Raw genomic sequence first — 19,129 nt, 5'->3', positions numbered from 1 at the left:
ATCATCGCAGTTTTATTTCTGAAAGGGTTAATTTGGTCAGCTAACAGTAAAACTTAGGGCTATTTGTCCATTTCGATTTCCTTCGTGATAGAAAAGTAAAGAATGCGATTGGAATTCAATCCGTACAAAAGTGTTGGATTTGGATGTATTGACCATTGAGCGACCCGAACCGGGCTTCCCACGGATCCGGATCTCCTACACTTTTTTTTTTTCCTGTAATTAGCAAGACTGAACAGAAATAAGAGGCTGATTAACCAGGAATTGGATTTAGTCCTTACAAATTTAGTCCATACACCGTCCTCACAATGGACGGTGTGCTCATAAGATGCTTTCATCCATGCATTGGAAGCATCTTACTATCAATGAGATATATAAATGTGAAGTAGGGGTGCTCAAAGTTTAACCGAATCATCGGCCTATTTTTTAAACCGAATTAATATTGCCGGTTTTTAAAGAATCAATGATTAAAATCGAATTGAAGTCGATCGATTAACCACTGGTTTGATTAGTTGGTTTTTTATATTTATAGTATATATTATAAATAAATATATAAATATATAATAAAAAACTAAAAATGTATATAAGATATTATATTTTAAATAAAAATAATATACATATAATATATAGAAATATATTTATATCAGTTGGTTCGATTAATGTCAATTTTCTATATTGATTAATCGAAATTGAATTGATACCTTTGATTTTTAAAAGTTTCGAACTGAAACTAAACCAACCAGTTTGTTTAACCAGATCTTTTGGTTTGATCTTGTTGCTTCGGTTTGGTATTTTTGCTCACCCCTAACTACAAGTGTTGTAAGGAGGGTGTGAGGACCAATTTTTTAAAATGAAATCTGATCTTACCAATTTTTTTTAGTAGGAAAAGGAATACTTCATTTCAAACAAATAAGACCATAGTCTGTAACAAACATGTAATATGTAGAATCAGTTTCAGCTAAATTTGTGAACCACTCTGGGCAATCAAACAAAAATATACCTCGATCCTACACACCTCTCTACGCTAAGGTATGGGCCAGCCCATTACCATTTCTGCTAACTAAGGAAAAGGAAACAGCCAAAAAGCCCATTGCACTATCAATGTCTTCTAGGAGAGAAGAGATCTCTGCTGGGATGGGGAGATTTTTTTTATTGACATCTGAGAGAAGTTCTTTACGATCGGATTCCACCACATAGTTGGAGAAACCTGAGAGTATAACCAGATCCAAACCTTTTCTCATAGCTATGGCCTCTGCTTGGAGAGCTGAAGCTACAATAATAGGACCAAAACATGCTGCCAAAACAAAACCATTCGAATCTCTAACCATAGCTCCAAAACTCCCCTTGTTGTTATGCTTGAACTCTCATCAACATTAATTTTCACTTGTCCTGCCCGAGGAGGTTGCCAAAAAAGAACTAGATTTGCAATTTCAGATACATTCGTACCTCCTAAGTAATTCTTCGAAGTCCCTATCATGAGCTGCAATTGCCTGTGTACATTCATCAAAACCAAATTCGGAGAGCTGTTAGTGATGTCAAAAAGAAAAAAGTTTCTTGCTTTCCATAGGAACTACAATATATGGGCAGCATTTTGGATAAGAAAAGGGGCATCCTCCTTCACTCAAGCACAAGATTGAAGCCAGCTTTGGAGCCAATCTTTAAAAGTTATATCAGTAGCTTAGGTGTCCATTCGAGCATTGAAAACACTGCCGAACCAAGTTTTCTTAGCTAGCTCACATTGACCAAGGGCATGGAAAACAATTTATGTTGTTGCACCATAGATTTCACATGTACCATTGTTTACTACATGTCTTTTTGCTAAGGAGGTTCTAACATGAATTGCATCTTTGCTATATTTCCATAGGAAAGTTTTGACTTTGGGCTCAACATGGATTTTCCATATAGACTTCCAGAGGGTATAGTTGGAGGGCTGGCCAATCTCAGTATTATTTAATTCGCTAAGTTGTTTTGCTACATAGTAGGCTGACCTAACTATAAAACTTCCTTTCGAGTCTGGTGTCCAAGCTAGCACATCCTCCCAATCCCCTCTCGCCAAATTCAATTTTAGAATTTTTATTGCATAGAAATCCCCCACCAGGTCCTTTACTAAATCTTCATTCTGTGCTCTGCTATTACTGTCAATTAGTTCCCTTACCATCGTAGGAGAATCTGACCCTGGGCTTGGGCCCATTAGCTTGAAACCTTCTAGTAAACAACTCATTTTTGGATCAGCTTTCTTCCAGTTAGGATGCTTTTCCATCCCCAGGAGCCAGAGGAGGGAAGACCACCATCCCTTAGGAAATTTTTATTTTTAATGTATTTCCCTTTTATTACTTGGGCCCACAGGCTATTTTCACCTAGAGCGATTCTCCATGCAAGCTTTGCTAGGAGAGTAAGGTTAAAACAACATGAATCCCTAAAGCCTAAACCCCCATCTAGTTTGTTTCTTGTAATTGTTTTCCAATCCACCCAATGGATTTTACTTCTATTATTTTCATTTTTACCCCACTAGAAGGTTCTTTGGGGTTTATTTATTTCTCCATAGATTTTATTTTTTGAGGATTAGGAAACATGACATAGCATAGGCTAAAATAGCTGCTACAATGGATTTCAATAAACTCTCCATCCCTACTTGGCTTAGGTACTTCTCATTCCAAGCTTTCATTTTGCTCTAAACTCTCTCCACCAGCTGAGAAAAGATATTTGCTTTGATTCTGCTAAAACATGTAGGTAGTCCAAGGTATTTGGAGGGGCTCCTTACTAACTTGACTTTAAGGCTCTTAGTGATGATTCTCATGAACTTGATGTGGGTTCTAGAACTAAAAATGATTTCAGACTTAGTAAAATTCACATGTTGACTAGAGGCCCTTTCATATCTTTGAATGACTTCTACCACATGGGCTCCTTCCTGAAGGTAGGCTCTTGTGAATATATAGTTGTCATATGCAAAAAATAGGTGAGAAATGATGGGGTAGTGAGAATTTAATCTTATACCTGAGATTAAGGAGTTTTGGACCAGCCCATTTAAGTTTATCAAAAAAAAAAAACTCTAGAGCACAAGAGAAAAAGGTAAGGAGATAAAGGGCCCCCTTGCTTGATTCCTCTTTCTGGGAATAGTTTTTTTCTATAGGAATACCATTGACTAGAATCTAATAAAATACTGTGCATACACACACTATCACCCACCGGACTGTTATGGTCCCGCGCGTAGGATCCCATCACGGGTCGGTCCACGGTGCAAAAGCCTTGCCTTCCCTTGCGCCTTCCCTTGCGTGTAGACCCTATTGCAGAAACTGAATGGGTGATTTGTCCAAGAGACCACCCGAACTCTCCTCACTCTTTTATTGGCTAAAACTGAATGCTTTATTTCAATTTGTAGCTCCTTAAATAGGAGATTACAGAAGGAAGTTCGTAATTAAACTCAAACTCCAACTTGAACTCAAACTCCTAATGGTAACTCACTCTTACTTAAGATAAGATAAAGATGAGATTAGATTAAGATAAGGGATAAGGGATAAGGGATAAGATAAGGATGAGGTAAGCTGGCGACGAGTTGGCTTGATGTGTCCAGATAAGGATGGGCCCACCCCTATGAGCTATCGTGTGGGCCCCGCTCTACTACTGCTGTCAGGTGCGTGCGTGCGACTCATGGTGCCGCTACCACGTGGTACGTGCGCACAGTGCTGCTGTCGCGCAATGCGTGCGCGCACCTCATGGTGCCGCTACCGTGCAGTGCCAGGCGTGTGCGCGGTACGTGATGCCTTGTAGTGCGTGCGGTGCGCACTGCTACCTGGCAGTGCGTGCGCGCGCCTCATGGTGCCGCTGTCGTGCGATGCCGGGTGTGTGCGCGATGTGTGCTGTCGTGCGGTGCGCACTGCTGCCTGGCAGTGCGTGCTACTGTGCAGCGCTCCTAGGTGGTGCCTACTGCTGTGCGGCCTGCTGTGCATGCTGCTGCCTATGACTGCGCCACAGTGCGCTGCCGGATGGTGTGACCATAACATTACACCCCTCTTGGACTACGACCTTGTCCTCAAGCTCGTGTTCCGGATACATGGCTTGGGATTCTGCAAATGGATCTAACGGCTGCACACTATTTCTCAGTCCACCAACAGTATGAACAACAGGGACTGCCCCGTATCTCAGTGCATAAAGCTGGATTATTTGATGCAAACCCCAACCACCTTCTTTAGTTCCCAGCTCCTAGGCGTAACCACGGCTTACAATGACTACACGATATGCTACACTCAGTCCAGCCGCAAGGACATTGAAGTGTTCCCCACCTCCTGGCTTACAGTGACTACACGATATGCTGCCCCGGTGTGCTTTGTTGTGGATCATAGGAACGCACCGGGTATACTTATAGAAGAAAACCTCAAGAGCAGCCTTACAGAAGTGAACCATGCGTTTTGAAATATCCCTCGGCCTCCCCCATATGTATTTTTCTCCATATTGCGGAACATAGGGCTGTCTATGAGCACAAAATCCATGCCATCAATATAAACTTGAGAGAAAGTTACCTCTATATCCTGCCCCTCCACCTTACATCTATTGCGCACTCCTGTTTCTTGGCCTTCTGCATAGTTACCATACTATGGTGCTGCAACCCTAACTCTATGTCCACTCCGAGCCAAGGCCTTTGGTAAAGCCCCAACAACATCGCCAAGCCCACCTGTCTTCGTTAAAGGAGTGCATTCTGCAGGTTCAACTATAATGTTCGTGACATTGTCCCCGACCAAAGGAGAAGACTTTATAGTTTCATCCTCCATGTGTTGATCCTTGGGAATAACGGCGGCAGTAGGGGCAACGGTCTGTTGTTCGTTGGATGCCTCTGCCCAGTCCGAACTCATTTCTTTGTTGGAGAGGAGTGCTTCTAGCAGGCGTCACATCTCTCGGACGTCTTCCCTGACTTCAAGAACCTCCATGCTGGTTTCTGCTAGCCTATGTTCCAGTTCATTGACCTTAACTGATAGCGGCTCCATATCGCTCGTGACGTTTGGCTCTAATACCAATTTGTTGTGGTCCCGCGCATAGGATCCCATCACGGGTCGGTCCACGATGCAAAAGCCCTGCCTTCCCTTGCACCTTCCCTTGCGTGCAAACCCTATTGCGGAAACAGAATGGATGATTTGTCCAAGAGACCACCCGAACTCTCCTCACTCTTTTCTTGGCTGAAAAACTGAATACTTTATTTCAATTCGTAGCTCCATTTCATCATTTATATCTTCCTTCCAAAAGGCAGCATCTCTAGAGGTCATGGCCTCACTATAGGTTTTTTGATCATTTTCAATGTTTAGGACAATAGGTATCTTATTTAAAATCTTCTCTCTATCAACCTCAACCAAAAATATAATTGATTGAGTAGAGATAAAATATGAACCTAAGTGTTTCTCTATTCTTTGTCTTTGACTTCTTCTAAGTCCTATTGTAGGTGTTATAGTTGTGTCATTTCTTCTTTCAGTCTCATTATTATTAATAGGTATTGAGATCTGAGTTTCTCTGTCATTTTCTGTGGATTCATTTTCTGTAGATTCAGAACACAGTTTATTTTCAAAGAATTCGACATCTCTAGTTTCCATTATTATGTTGGACTCTAAGTCTAGAAGCCTATAAGCCTTGTTATGTTCTGCATATCCAACAAACATGCTTTTCTTAGCTCTGAGTCCTAATTTGGTTCTTTTAGGATCTAGAACTCTATAATATGCTAAGCACTCCCACACTTTTAGATATGTTAAATTAGGCTTTCTTCCTATCCATAATTCATATGTGCATTTGTTATTAACTCTAGAAACAATTATGTTATGTAAATGACAGGCTGTTAGGAGTGCTTCCCCCACTGGTTTAAGGGTGCATTAGCTTTTAACAACATGCAGTTTATCATTTCTATAAGTGTTTTATTTTTCCTTTCAGCCAAACCATTCTGTTGAGGGGTATAGGGAGCAGAACACTGATGTATTATTCTAAATTCTTCACAGAAAGAATTAAACTCATTTTTAAAGTATTCAGCATCCCTATCACTTCTAAGGATTATAATTTTTTTTTCTAGTCGATTTTCAACTTCAGTCTTATATAGTTTAAATATGTCAAAGGCTTCATCCTTAGTTCTCATAAGGTAGACATAGGTGTACCTAGAAAAGTCATTTATAAATGTTATGAAGTATCTCTTACCTCCTCTAATTAATACACCATTGAGTTCACAGATGTCAAAATGGATTAGTTCTTAGCCATTTTAAATTTTACACATATTTCACATTTTTCAATTGATTCATTACTGTAAGCAATTATACCAAGTTTGTTCATGTTCTTTATGGATTTAAAATTCAAGTGTGCTAATTTATCATGCCATAAAGAGAAAGAATCAACAATATAAGCATAAAATTTTCCTTCATTAATACTTAATTTGAATATACCATTACAACAATATCCCTTTCCAACAAACATCCCATTCTTGGATAGGATTAGTTTGTCGGATTCAAAGACAACTTTGAATCCCCTTTTACAAACAAGATTTATTGAGACCAAGTTCTTTCTAATGTCAGGAACATGGAGAACATTCAGGAGAGTCAGTGTCTTTCCAGAGGTGAAGTTCAACTCTATGCTGCCTCTTCTAGTAACTTTGGCACATGTTTGGTTTCCCATCAGTACCTCCTGGCCATCAGTCACTTCTTCATATGTCTTGAACAAAGACTTGTTTTTACAAACATGGACTGTGGCGCCTGAATCAAACCACAATCCAGAAGACGATTATGCCATGTTGACTTCAGTAATCATGGCCATGAGATTGTCTTCTACCATGCTTGCAGACTTGGTTCCGCCTTTCCGATGTTGGCAGGCTCGAGCATAATGCCCCTTATTTCCACAAGCATAGCATGATCCTTTCTTAGTGTTGCTCTTCTTGAAGTTCCCGTCCTTCTTCTTTACTTGTAATTCAGGGTTAGTCTTTTTCGATCCGTTTTCCACAAAATTGACCTTAGAGTTCAGCATACCGGCCATGGTCTTATCCCTACTGTATCTAAACCGAGACTCTTCTTCAATACAAAGGTGTTGCTGAATTTGCTCCAAGGTAAGTTATTCAGCCTTGTGCAGAATCTTCTTCTTGTAATCCTTCCAAGAGGGTGGAAGTTTGGCAATGATTACTCCCACTTGGAAAGATTCAAGAAGGATGATGTTAAGGGATCGAATTTTGTTGACTATCACTTGTAGTTAATGAATTTGCTCCAATATGGGTTTATGGTCGTTCATGGTGAAGTCAAAGTATTCTGCAATAAGATACTTATTCGTACTTGCTTCTTGCACTTTGTATTTGAATTCCGGGGCCTTCCATATTTCTTTTGGAGATGTAAGTTTCTTGTAGAAGTTGTAGAGCCGGTCTAATAAAGCATTCAATATGTGTCCTCGACACAGAAGTGAGTCATCTTCTCATTTTGCTCTTTCCTTCTTTAGTTTCTCTGAGTCTTTGTTAGTGGGTTCAGGAAGTGATTGCAAATTCGGGTCCAACAGATAGTATAGCTTCAGTGTGGTCAGAAAGAAGATCATCTTGTCTTGCCATCAGCTAAAATTTGATCCATCGAACTGGTTCAGTCGAACAAGATCTTGGTTCATCATCTTGATCTAAGTCATGCTTGCTTCGGCTTCCATTGCAGAACAACGTTCTAAAATTGCTGGAGAATATAGGGTCACTATAACTTTGGAGGAGAAGCTCTGAGGCGCGTCTAAAGACACTGTCTTTGTAACGTTATTTGCCCTCACTCAGTTTTACTGAGTTTGTTGTTGGGTTATAGGCAAATTCGTTCCCAGGATACAACAGAGCCTTGGACGAGAATCTGCAACCAACAAAGTTGAAGAGTCTCCAAAGAAACATTCTGTGAGACTGTAGCAGACCGAATTGAGAGAGAGAAAAAGAGAGTGAATTTCGAAATTGTGTGTTTTGGAGTCTGATTCATGCTCCTTAAATAATTTGTATAGATGTATGAAGAAAATGTAAGTACTGGTTTGGAGAAGGCACCTTGAACAGTCACAATTTCAAACATTGTGACTGTTTAAAAAGTAGTTAACAGTTAGTGACTGTTAACTTTGAATTGTGCATCTTGATCACACTCGATCGAATCATGATCGTTGATCTCATCAACGGTGATCAACGGTCAGCAACGCACCAAAACCAAGGCTGCCCATCGCAAGCCACGCGGGTGCGAGCAAAGTGCGCCGCACACGCGCACGCGTTGCGCGGTATCGAATCCCCATACTCTCCTCTACTAATTCTAAGGAGTGTAAATCAGCTCTTATTGAAATACTGAAAACAAAACTTATAATTTTCCAATGTGGGACAAGTTCAAAACTGGGTTTTATAAGAGAAAAAACTGATTTTTTAAATCAAATGTGTAGGTGTAATTTCTCATGTAATTGACCAATCAAACCCATTAGATTTTAATCTCTTATGAGATCAAAATCCAACAATGGGCAAATTGTAGCAAAATCCACACCAGATTCACCCAATTGCCACATTTATATGAGTTCAGATCTGCTACCCACACCTATTCACAATACACCATAGACTACATACTACATCAGGAACATCTGTTCCTCACACAGCATGTGGGCATATACCCACTGACCCACACCTACCCACAATATACCATGGTATATTAGCATTGACATACATTGAGAATATATCCTATACTTGAATATGATATATTCCTCACATAGTGCACCTTGCACCGACCTCACAAGCACATCCCTCCATGCATTGGGAACATTTCCCATGAAGGAAAGATGTTCCCGATATAATGGTGGGACGTATGCCTGTGGGATTAGTATAAGATGCGTTCTATGAGAAGCAGATCTGACCTCTATTGTGTCATTCATGGGGGAGATGTTCCCGATGTACGGCTATAGTATCTCGTCGTTGATGTGGTTAGTGTTCATGTAAATAATAGATCTGAACTAATATAAGTGTGGCAGTTGGGTGTGGGTTGAGCTCCTAAGTCGCATCCCTATACTTAGATCTGTATCCATTAAACGGTCATAATATTTTATGGAAATACTGAAGGGGTGGTTTAGCCAATATCAAATTATCACTGAAAATATTCACCAACTGCCATCCACAGATGATGCTGGAGGTGTAAATACTGTCCTGCTCCGGATCTCCTGCCTACAAGGACTCTGTCTATGCTTACTCACAATACATTATTCCTGTTAATTAGGAACATTTCTCCTTTCATAATACTATGTAGATGATGAAATGTTTTCCATATGTGATCGTGATAGGAGATCCGGACTGGGGTTTTTGCAACAGCCTGGTTGCAGACCAAAACATTACTCACTCAAATTAGCATATCTTCGCTGCTTCAATAACACACTCTCTACCACTGTAGTAGATGAAATCTGGCAAAACATTTTAAATACATTTAGGTCTTCAACTTAATTGGATTCATTTGTTCACAACGACTTGTTATGCAAGCAACAAACTGTCTTTCAAATGGAATCATTAGTTTGACGTTTGAGTAAAAAAGCACAAAATCTAGAAAGAAGGAAAATCTGAAACCTGTGTGGAATACAAGCCTACAAGTTGCTGTTAACATTTAGCACAATTTTCATTTAGAGGAAAAAAAAACAGAGGAGTGTGAAGGAGAAAGCAAGAGAGATCAAGTTTAATACCTTCTTGGCAAACTGAAGTTGTCCTTTAGAGTTCCTCAGTGCTTACGCTAACAGATTAGCATTTATCAAAGAAGACAGAATAAGTGATGGCGATAATAAATAAACCCTAACAAATAGAAAAAGAGAGACAATATAGATCAGAGAGAGTGAGAGAGTCATCTTCGAAGAAGATAATTGTTACAAAGGAAAATGCCCTTAAAAACGGGACCGAATAATGTATCCAAACACTCTTTTTACTCGATCGAGGCATGAAAAATTTTTCTTGCGATGGGATATAAGTCGATTTTAGCCAATGGGCCATCTTTCATTCTAAATAGAATGAAGCTCGTGGCAACAATAATATATATGATGTAATCGTTTTCGGCCACGTACGAATGTTTTGTGATGTAAAATTTTTTGGCTAAGTACCTCGTTATTTGATCCGGTGGTGGCGTGCCTTAGTGATGAGCTACTTGGTAGTGAACTGCCTACTGGCGAACTGCTCGGTGGAGAACTACCTAGGGGTGAACTGCCTGGTGGCGAACTGCCCGATGGCGAACTTTTTGGTGGCAAACTGCCTGGTGGCGAACTGCCTGGTGGCGATCTGCTTAGTGGCAAACTGCTTGGTGGCGAACTGCCCGGTGCCCGGTGGCGAACTGCTCTGTGGCGAACTACCTGGTGGTGAGCTGCTCGGTGGCGAACTGCCTGGTGGCGAGCTGCTTGGTGGCGATCTGCCTAGTGGCGAACTGCCCAGTGGCGAACTGCCCGGTGGCGAGCTGCTCGGTGGCGAACTGCCTGGTGGCGAACTGTCTGGTGGCAGACTACCTACTAGGCGGCCAATGACTTAGAGAATGCTGGAGCTCCCTAGTGCGGCGCAATCCGACTGTCGTCAGCATGAGGTGGTCTTCTTTCCTTTGTAGGCTGCGGGAGCTGAGGGACCTGCGAGAATTTCATCTTTTCATCCTCTTTGTAGGTGGCGTGAGTTGAGAGACCTGCGAGAACTCCATCTTTTCCTCCTCTTTATAGGCGGCGGGAGCTGAAGGACCTGCGAGGACTAAATCAGAGGTCCCGGGGGTATTTTCCCAGTGGGGGCTCTCCGATGCTTAAGTTAGCACTCTTATTGTAGAGAGCTTTGAAGATAATATGAGAGAGCTAGAGAGCAGAGGTTACTTCCCTTCTTTTCACCCCCTCCCCTTTGGGGGGTGAGGTCTTTATATACCGGAGTTCTCGCGGGTTAGGTGGGTGAAAAGCCTCCAAACGGTAAGACTCGTCGCATCCTGTCAGAACCGGGGTACGGTGGTGAACTCCTCGAGGTCGTCAGGCTGGCGCTTGTGTCAGGCAGCCAGGTCGGCGCCTGGGCCGGGTTGTCAGAGGGGTGCCTGCGTCAGTCGGCGGGTCAGTGTCTAGGCCAGGTCGTCAGGTCGGCGCTTGTGTCAGTCGGCGGGTCAGTGTCTAGACCAGGTCGTCAAGCTGGCGCCTGTGTCAGTCGGCGGGTCAGTGTCTAGGCCAGGTTCGTCAGTGGGCGCCTTGGCTGGATCATGCGCTAGGCTGGTCCAGGTCGGCCAGGTCGCGCAGGCCGTGCACAGGTCGCGCCAGGCCGGCCAGACTAGTGCTCGGGTGGGTCTCGCGCAGGCCGTGCGCTAGGCCGTGCGCAGTTCGCGCGTGCTGTGCGCAGTTCGCGCAGGTCGCGTGTGCCGTGCGCAGGTCGCGCAAGGCGGGCCAGACTGGTGCCCGGGTGGGTTTCGTGCAGGCCGTGCGCCAGGCCGCGCACAGTTCGCGCGTGCCGTGCGCAGTTCGCGCAGGTCGCGTGTGCCGTGCGTAGGTCGCGCCAGGCGGGCCAGACTGGTGCCCGGGTGGGTCACCAACTTCGTAAGTTTGTTGGCTGAGTGTTTTCCTAGTTGTCACGAAGTGCCACGTGTCACAATTTCACTGGAGGGCCAAATCTACCCTCATCAGTATCCAAACACTCTTTTTTATTTATTCTTAATCATCCTTTACCAGAATCAGAATGAATTTAAAGAATGAGGCCTGTGGTAATGAAGCAAGCATAGCCTCAGTTGAAATCGGATTTAGTCCTCACAAACGGTGTCACACTATATTCACAGCCACTTTAGTTATGCATTGAAAATATCACTTCATGAATAAAAGCATACAAGTATTAAGATATTCTCAATATATGATTGCAAGTAACTGTGAAAATGGTGTGAACATCCTTTTGTTAGTATTGAATCCAAGTAAGCCTCAATTGTGGTGAGAGTGATAGAGAATGAAAAGAAAACGGGGGAAAGGAAAGAAAGAGGAGGAAGAGGAAGAAGAGGAGAGGATGAGAGAGAGAGAGCGATGGTTGGGCAGAGCAGCGTCTATAGTGAAGATGAACAACTAAGAAGAAGGTGGATAGGAAAGAAAGAAGAACAAGAAGATAGAAGACAGAAGAGAGAAGAGAGAAAATGAGATAGCCAGGGGAGGAAGTATCACCGCTGCTCTCCTGATTCGGTGGTAACGATGGTGGGAAAAACAAGGGAAGAAGAAAAGAAAAAGAACAAAAAAGGGAGACAGTGGAGATGGCCAGTGCACAGGGAAGGGTTTTCAATAGTCGTCTTTTTCCTTCGTCCTTACCAATTAGTTTCAATTCAAAAACTGGATCAGATCATATCGAATTCGATATTCATAGATTTCATTAATGTTTGAATTAGATTTAGATCAAGAATATATCACAAATCACAATTTTATATTATAATTTATTAAAAACATAAATTGAAAATGACATTAATATTATATACCATCAGAAAGATGAACCAAAGAACAAAGATAACTTGGTATGAATCTTCAACTAGTATGTAACAGTTTTTATTTTTTTTCTATACTTAATTTGTACTTGTACTCTCTCCTAATTGAGCCTGGTGAGAATTTATAGGATAAAGATAGGTTTGAAAAACAAGGGATTACAAGGGATTTGAAAAACAAGGGATTTGTACTCTCTCCTATTAGGGATAGGGTATTTTTATGATTTTTTGAAGTTTGAAGGTATTTTGGTAATTTTATAGGATAAATGGTTGAATTGGGATTTCATTCATGTGACTTGTGTATTTCTAGTTGATCTTAGGGTGATAAAGATAGGTTTGATGATGCATGAAAGTCTCAAGGAAATGGTCCAATGAGATTGCTTGATCGAAATAGAATCTTTTCAATTATCAGGCAAATAAGGGTATTTTTAATTGAAAAATGATAAGATAGATGTTTTGAGGTTCTTGGATCGATTAGTAAGGTCTAATTGGTCTAAATGTATTTGGATTAAAGGGATTTGGAGAATGGGTGTTTCAATTAATAAAAATAAAATCTTGATTTAATAGAGAGACAAATAGAGAAATTATAAGTCGAAATTTAGTAAATAAGTGTTTCAAATAATAGACTTGAAATCCAAGTGATTTATTGCTTATTTGTTTCAGTGATGCATAGGGAAGAAAAAAAAAACCGAAAGAAAGAATGCTTCTTTCTTTAACCCCAGAAAATATCCCTTCGTGTAGGAAAATCTTGTTGTCAATGTAAAGTTGTAAACCTTTCATTGGGTTGGGGACCCTTTTTGGTGATCAAATGTTCATAAACTGAAATTGTTTTAGTTTTATGTATTGCAGTATATTGTAATATGAAATATATCGTATCAAAAGTCACCAAAAACTCAAAATATTGAATGTTAGGGGATATTAATAGTTTGAACCATCCTATTAAGTCAATCTATAAATATCAAATTGAAAAAAAAAGAAGTGTTTACCACTTGGCATGCATCTCTTTTTTCTGTATTGTACTCATCGTTACTTTGAATCTTGGATGCAAACATGCAATTAGTAATTCAATTTTGCAATAAAGAAAATCAGTGTAGGAATTTGAAAATGGTACAAGGATAGAGAGTTTATTAGTTTGGGTTGCAATTTTATTGGAACTAGTACAAATGCAAATAAAGAAAATGCAAATTCTGGTTCATTTTTGTTTCACATTTTACTTAACTTTGTTTAAGCTTTTATTTTACATTTTTTTTTACTTAATCTGCATTATTGCATATTTGCATATAGACAAAACAAATTAAAACCTAAGACAGAAGTAAATCAGAGAATTTGCACCAATGCAAATGAAGTTGCACTGCAAAGGGGAAAACATCTCGATATCCCTGCAAATATAATTGAACAGATCATTCATCACGATAGGGGTGTCAATTGGATTGGATTTGGTCCCATCACATCCAGTCCAATGTGAGTCCATTATAAATGGACCAGGTCCAATCCAATCCAATGAATGTTTTGGATCAATTTGAACCAGTCCAATTTAATGTCTGGACAGTCCAATCTGTTCAAATTCATTTTGATTTAGATTGATTTCAACCTAAACCTGGTCTATTGACACATATATTCTTATCTTATATCAATGAAGCAGATATTGGTTTAACCCAACCCAATCCAATATAAATTTGTTATAAATGGACCAGGTCCAATCCAATCTAATAAATATTTTAGCCCGAATTGGTTCAATCCAATATATCTTATTGGTCCATCCAATCTGTCCAATTTGATTTTGAACTGAACGGGATCCAATCCAAAACCGATCCATTGACACCCTTACATCACAACCTCCACATGATTCAATGTCAATCAAATTCCAATAGCCCCACAACATTGTTGACCCACGCCTCTTATTTGCCAATTATACAATCGTACTAACCGCCCCAACCATTCCTTGCTACCAAAAAGGCAAAAATTAAATAAAAGAAAAAATGGTTCAATTATGATACCAGTAAGACATGTTATCTGAAAAACTTCTGACAAATCAACTGATTAATGGTGTCATAAATGTGATATTCAGGTATTATTTATCAAAATTCACATATGGGTTTTAATTGGTTAAATTTTTTTCGATACCATGTCTTTCTGGCATCATAGAATTTTTTTAAAAGACATAAAAAAAATCTTTAAAGTGAGAGATGTCCTGAATTTTTTTAAGGGGGCCTCGTTATCAACAAGGCCAAACCTGGGCCAGCCCTATACTCCTTGTATCTGGTGCTCGGTCAGAACCCAGCAACGACTGCTCCATGCCACCTCCTTGTTTGTGCATATGCTGATAAATCATGCAAGAAATATGTACTTATCGAACTTGGTTTTGTGTTCAAATTACATCAGTTGTTCCTACAGCTGGGACAATGTGTTCTACTCATAATTCACAACACCCTGCTGAATTATGATAGGTTAGACGATGATAAATGGCTGTCTAATTATCTACAATCATAGACATGACATATGCGCAAGCAAACCGACCACAGTCAATGGTTTGTCCCTCAACTTGATGCAATTTTTATCAAATTTTTATTCTTAGTACTTTATTAGGTAGGTTTTGCTGAACCCAATGTAGGTTTTCTAGAGAGGTTGTTCGTATTGTCGTCATCATAAAAAAAAGGAAATTTTGGTATTTTAAATGCAATAGTGAAATTTTAGAGGGAAAAAAGAAAATATAGTATTTATTTGTAATGAACGATAAGACTTAGTTTGGGAGGAGTACAGATATAAATGTATAGAGTGTAAAATCTTGTATTTTATATTATTTTTATGTATTTGTATTGTAGGTATTTGTACTTGATGCTCAGTTTGGAAGGAATACAAATGTAAATATATAGAGTGCAAATCTATGCATTTCCATGTTTTGTATGTATTTGCATTGTACCTATTTGTATTTGATGCTCATTTTAGAAGGAATACAAATGTAAATATGTAGAGTGCAAATCTATGCATTTCCATGTTTTGTATGTATTTGCATTGTACCTATTTGTATTTGATGCTCATTTTAGAAGGAATACAAATGTAAATATGTAGAGTGCAAATCTATGCACTTTGTATTTGTACTCTTTCTAAACTGAGCCTAAGAGGCAATATGGCTTCACTGTTGATAAAAAGAGAAATGGTTCAAATATGATACCAGAATTTCTACCAAAAAATACTGATGTTGGGAAGACATAATATCAGGAAAACTTATAACTAAGGTTTAACTAATTGACTAATTAACTAATTAACTAACTGTCTTAAAGTATCCCTACTGTTTTTGACAATTGCCTAAAACCTTTCCTACCGTTAACTCTCTGCCATAAACCATTCACATGCAACATCATGTGATTGATATATTTTTTAAAAAATTCTTGAAGTACCCTTTTGTCACAAAGAACTCAAGGCACCAAGACCGGGAGTAGGACCATATGGGAGGAACTCTACATTCTTTGAGTTCATCAGGATTTGTGAGTCAGTGACGTTCCAGAGTTTCAAAGAGATTTCCCTGCTAGAGCGGACGGTAGATATATGCTTCTCTAGAGGCCCAGGCCCACAAGCTAACTGTTTAGCAGCTCAGATTCAGACTTCAGAATGCCTACATAACGATTCAAGGAGATTCTCTGATGTCGATAAAGGCTCTGCCAATGGTCGAAGAGTGCAAACAAATAGCTCAAAGGCTTTCCTCAAAGGATACATCCACCGGGAAGCGGGAAGGGAACTCCGCCACTAACTGGTTGACGAACAAAGGACAGCTTCGAGAGGAGAGCTACCTCCATGAGATCCCCTATCACACCTCTGTTAAGCTTTCTTCCATTGTATCAAAAAAAAGAAAGCTCGAAGTCTGAACTGCATCGTTTTTTTTTTTTTTTTCTTTTTGAATATAAATTAAACGACTGGCATTAACAACCACATAATTAAACAGGCAGCTTATAGTCTTCTAGAAGCCAAAGAAACAACACAGATTTTACATAATACTGAATTGTTACTTCTACTAAGAAATCTTTGGCAAAAGATGCATTCAAGCACTATAACCTCGGGTCGAAGGGGTCTACTATAGGCAATCCTACATGCTGCTGCCTCTACAAGATAGTAGGACCCACCAATTTAAAACTAAAAACGATAGTTATAATTTATATTTACTAAAATAAATAAAATAAAATACCAATATCAGAAAAATTTGAATAAATTTGTCAAATAATTTTTATCCACTCTCAATTACTTATAAAGCATTTAGTTCAAATCCAATTTCAATTAACCAAAATGCCCCTATGCAAACATTACATGCACTGACTTCAAAGAAAAAAAAAACGTTATATGGACAAAATTTGCATAGTATTTGGGCCGGAAGCTCCACCTCTGGACCCCCAACCAAGCCCACGCAAAACCTTCTATATTGTACATGGTGTTCTGCTCTGTTTTGATGCCCAACGGCCTTGTCTCTGCCATTAGCCTTTTAAAAAACTTTGATTTACAACTATTTTGTCTCGCCACAGCAAAGTTGGGAATCAAATTGCAGAAATGACAAGTAAATTCATGGAAGGTAAATGTGCTCCAATTAGATCCATGTAGCATGCTTTATGGGCCTCCACCCTTCGTGAATCAGAGACAGAAAACTGCTTATTCGTGTCCCTCATCATGTTTTGATTTGCTTGTTGTATTGTTGTATATAACGGTGCAATTGGCGCCAGCTTAGATCAATCATCAACCCAACAAGGGGAGGCAAATTGCCGGAGAGGACTTGGTATAAGATATAAAAGGGGGATTAGGCTGGCCCAAGTTTGGTTGCAAGTTGGCCTTCAAACCCACTAGTTAGGCCATGAACATTAATCTACTTTATTATTGTTTTATATTTTATACTAAACGTTTGTGTATTTCAAATCTCAATATGATTTTTTATGAAAGGAAAAGAAAGCACTGTCTTAAAAAAGGAACACCACCGGACCATTATTTCAATTAATATGCATAAAACAAAGAATAACACACAAATACAAACACCCCAAAGCTTATTACATGTTATTGATCATGGATGGGCCTTGATATGTATGGCCCAGCCCAGCATACTTTATTGAAAGGGCCGACAATCAGATTTAAGTATGCATGGCTATGATATCAAATCTCGCCCCAGCCTGGCCCTACCTCCAGGCTAGGCCACGTGGCCTTTCTGCATGTTGCCACCCTAACACGACCAAGTAATTGAAGTAATCTCAGTTTTGGACCTTAATTCGCATGCCCTTGTGCATATTCATACCCACCACAATACACAACCGAATTTCATATCAAATATCTCTAACCTCCCGTTATAAAAAAAAGAAAGAAAAGGAACAGGAAAAAAAAATAGAAAAATTTAATCTCACTATGGGGGCTCGGATCTGCTATATGCGAGCTGTTACCACTTCTGCTTCCCAACGCCCCACAAGTGTCCCACAGCACATTCCAACCGTGTATTGAGAGAATTTCGGGTGTTTTATGGGTAGGGATGTGGAGATAATTTAGTGATAGAAGATTCAAATTGCCCTCTTGGGGGTGTTGTATAGGAGTTCACATCTCCGCTCCACAAGGAGCCGCCCCACAATGCCCCACAGCATATCCTCATGTTTTAGGAACATCTCCCAATGATAAGATCAGTTCTGATGATGTTATCATCGGGAGATGTTCCCAATACACGGCGGGGATGCGCTGTGGGGCGGAGATGTGATCTCATTGTACAGAGTGAATATTTTGGTTTTTATTTGTTTTTAAAATGTATTTTCTAGGGGTATATCTCGGGCGGGTCTAACCTGAACTCGGAGCAACCCAACCCGCAATTTTACACATGCTAGCCTTAAATTTCTAGTCCTCGGATTGGGTTTGGGTCCAAAAGTTTTGGGTTTTTAAATTTTTTGGGCTAGGCTTTGGCCTACCACTTAGGAAGCCCGAGCCCAGCCCGATTATATGCATATATACATGCATATGTAGACACATATTCACATGCATATATACATACATATATGCATACATATACACACACACACATGTATATCAATTTTTAGTTTGAACTACTTGACCAACTTAAGCCAGACACAGGCCTGAACCTAACCTGAGTACATCAAATTTTAGTATGGGCTGGGCTTGGGTTTTAGGCCCAATTCTTAGGTTGGGCCTGAGTTGAGCTAAAACCCAACCCAACCCGTCTGATTCAAACCTAAAATTCAAGAATATATATATATATATATATATATATATATTAATTTTAAAAGCAAAGAAAAAAACATATATAGAATCAAGAATATATTTTTTATATTTTATTTTAAAAAACAATTTATTTCCAAACCAAATAATTTTAATTTGTTTTTAAAACTCACAACAGGTCAAAAAAAAAAAAAACAATTAACATTGAAGAACACCTGCTCAATAAAGCTGAGTTTGGAATTTCAAAATTAACGAGAAATAGACCTAATACAGATTTCTAATTTCCACTATAAATCTATAAACATTCAAAACGTCAAAAAATTTAGATTCTATGCACTTATATCGGCCCCTAAATTGGCATTAATTCCAAGCTAATGAGCTATCACCTAACCCAACTGTATTTTGTGACTATGAATAACCCTTACCATTGTTTTCACAGATGTCGGTATCAAGAGAGCATTGACACAATGACTGGACTTTGAATGGATGCATGAACTAATGAACACGTATGCACACGCAAAAGGAGTGGTGAA

At 39.6% G+C, this 19,129-nt stretch overlaps 1 long non-coding RNA gene across 1 annotated transcript; it reads right to left on the bottom strand.

The window, feature by feature from the left end:
• Positions 1-915: 915 nt before the first annotated feature.
• Positions 916-9,937, bottom strand: LOC148842399 (uncharacterized). Its single transcript, XR_016103780.1, has 2 exons — positions 9,649-9,937; positions 916-1,487 (listed from the first exon to the last, which is right to left on the bottom strand). It is a non-coding gene; the product is annotated as an uncharacterized LOC148842399 (long non-coding RNA).
• Positions 9,938-19,129: the final 9,192 nt, after the last annotated feature.

Source organism: Nelumbo lutea, chromosome 8 (assembly GCF_056320005.1).
Source record: "Nelumbo lutea isolate HS-2025 chromosome 8, American lotus-T2T, whole genome shotgun sequence".
Lineage (NCBI taxonomy): Eukaryota > Viridiplantae > Streptophyta > Magnoliopsida > Proteales > Nelumbonaceae > Nelumbo > Nelumbo lutea.
This window is presented reverse-complemented; position numbering and strand designations above follow the sequence as displayed.